Below are 2,815 nucleotides of genomic sequence, written 5' to 3'. Positions count from 1 at the left end.
TATACATTATTAGAACTATTTGTATATATAGAAATGTATTGAAAACTAAAATAAAAACTATCAAATTTCTAGTGTGGTTTATAAGTCATGTTTCGTAATACCTGAGTAAAGTACATAACTTTTAGGCCTAGTGACATTGTTTTGGTCACGGTTAACCGACCCATAACCGACTCGTTATAACTTTCAAAACGGATTTACCGAAACCGCCGTAACGAATCGGTTATGGTTATGGTTATCAATTAACCGACATGTCGGTTATGGTTATGGGTTTGAATCAAAACCGCTCCAACCGACCCATGCACACCCCTAATGGCTATCACGCTGTGAGAGGGGGGGGGGATTCCGAGAAAATGGACCGTTGGAGGGGTTACCATTTGAGGGAGGGATGTTTTATCTAGCTAGATGGCCTCAAGCACACCACCCCTACTAAATTCCATCACATGTGATGGATTTTGGTGGGATGACATGGCACACCACCATTGGGTGTGGTGGGTGATGAAAGTGGAACCACCCCCTCCCCCCTTATGATTTGGATGTGTAAAACATCTAATCTTACTATCTATATAATCGCATACCAGAAAATCATACCCCTCTAAAACTACCAGATTGCTTGATTTCTAAATGAACATCTCTCGTGACTTTAACCCGGTTTAAATTTAGGTGGTCTTGTGGATCACCATATCCGGATACCGGGTCATAACAGCTCCTCAAACGCTTTCCCCATTCCTCAACCCTAAATCAAAATCATCCACAAACCACCTCTCCTTCCGTACCTTCCACCATCCTCAATTTGCGATTTAGTCGATTGGTGCAGCACCCTAATGCACATATTGGAGCAGTTTGTTAATATGAAACTCTAATCGATCTAGAAGAAGGTTGTCGCTTCTATTCACCGATGGTAAAAGGTCCGATTATTTTTTTTCAATCCATTGTCTACAGGTTAATCATCCATTGATATCAAATAACACGTTTCATCTCTTTTTCTGAAACTCTAACCCCAAATAACGATGTTGCACCTGGTTCTCAATTACTCTGTTCTTTCATATTACAGTCAAGGTTGTAATTGTTACCTTATATTCATGTTTTGTCCTTTTTTTGTTATGTCTTATAGTTAGGGTTTCAATTGAATGTTAATTGGTTACTATTTGGGGTTTCAATTGCATTTTGATCAGCATAACAACATTCTTTGCCCTAGACTGTGTTTTGAGTACATGATTTCTATGGTGTATACTGAACATGTGTAAATACAAACCCTCCTTAAGTCACATTGGTTTTACCGGTTCAAGTTATTATTTCACGAAGGCCAAATGCGTTTGCTCTGCAACAGCTTTCTAATTGGAACCAGAAGTTCATTAATCATACTAGGGCTTTTCTGTTGGAGGTATGTTGATGTTAGAATCAGAAAATTTATTTATTTATTGAATTATGATGTCAGGTATTAGAATTTGGTGGTGATTGAATTGGATATTGGTGGTGTATATGAGTGGGAAGGAAGGTGGAATACCAACATATCGAATTCGGTGACCACTGCAATTCGTGATCAGTTCTTCTTTGTTGCAATTAACAATAGCCATGTTTTGATCTACCAAATCTTTTATAAAAAATTCACTTGATCAGTTTCTCATCGTCGCAGTTGATGAGCTAAGAAAGCAGGAGAGGTTAGCTTTAATTTGCACTCAACCGGTGGAGAATTGGCAGTTTGAAAAAAGTGACAATGATTATACAATCGTTATGAATCCAGGTATCTAAAAAAATTTCAAACTAAAAAAAGGTACACAGGTGATTTTCAGTTTTTTACATCGGGTTTGAAAATTATTGGGCCAGATACATTAGACCTTTAAATAATGAATATGTTGATTAAACATTGAAATTTAATCACTTCAACTTCATGTAAATATGTCGTCACTAGAAACTGATAGAAAATGGGTTTGATCTTGATTGGTCATTAGCATCACATCATAATAAGTTTTTATTACAGCATTAAGCTCATTTCCTTTATGCTTTCAATTTTTGAATGTTTTTGAACAGACAATGTTCAAAAACATTATGATGGTGGGTTCGGTGACAATTTTCGAATGTTTTTGAACGGGCAATGTTCAGCTAATAATTTTAAAATATGGTACCATGAGAGAGATAGGAGATTTAGTGATGGTGGGTTCGGTTACCCACATGGTACACATTGTCATTTGTTTTTAATCAAAATTTATATTATCTTTTAATAACATGTATCAAGTCTTTGATTGCTTTGTTCAGTTTTAATTGTTTTGTGTTTGAATTTTGTCCAGTTAAAGTGAAACGAATAAAAACGAACATGTTACGTACGTGTTCGGTTGGTTCGTGTTCGTTTTGTCCGTTTGCAAGCCTATTGGTAAGCAATTGCCTTTGTTTACTAATTTATTATATGTATTGATTAGTGAAGTTTTTGAAAAATGTTATCTGCAGGTGTATTTTGGTATGCTTGACGCTTTAATGGCTTCCTAGGTGCTCCCATACGACTTTAGAAACCACCATCATGTAAATATATTATTTTCAATTTCATTTTAACGTGTTTATTTTAAATGAGTAAAGTTATGTTTAAACTATTCATGAATTTACTAACCGTAAGGTCAAATTATTCAGTACAGATCATTAAAGTGCTACATTGAAATATGGTAAACCGTTAGAGAAACATGGAAGGCAGAAGGGTCAATTCCACGTGGAGGTCCACATAGGTGATCAACAATTTGATCAAGAGGCCGATGAATGAAGGGCTAGGGGAGCTTCAAGTGCTTTTAGGTGAATATTGTTGCTTCTACAAATACTTAACTACCCTTTT

The 2,815-nt window shown here is 36.0% G+C and overlaps 1 long non-coding RNA gene across 1 annotated transcript; it reads left to right on the top strand.

Annotated features, from left to right (window-relative positions):
- The first annotated feature begins 1,317 nt into the window (after positions 1-1,317).
- LOC143587409 (uncharacterized) lies at positions 1,318-2,489 on the top strand. Its single transcript, XR_013144883.1, has 3 exons — positions 1,318-1,741; positions 2,286-2,368; positions 2,443-2,489. It is a non-coding gene; the product is annotated as an uncharacterized LOC143587409 (long non-coding RNA).
- The last annotated feature ends 326 nt before the right edge of the window (positions 2,490-2,815 follow it).

Source organism: Bidens hawaiensis, unplaced genomic scaffold (genome assembly GCF_021521415.1).
Source record: "Bidens hawaiensis isolate Kalapana, Puna unplaced genomic scaffold, B.hawaiensis_p1.1 tig00035495_1, whole genome shotgun sequence".
Taxonomy (NCBI): Eukaryota; Viridiplantae; Streptophyta; class Magnoliopsida; order Asterales; family Asteraceae; genus Bidens; species Bidens hawaiensis.
The sequence above is the reverse complement of the archived record's forward strand: the minus strand, read 5'-3'. Positions and strand labels throughout refer to the sequence as shown.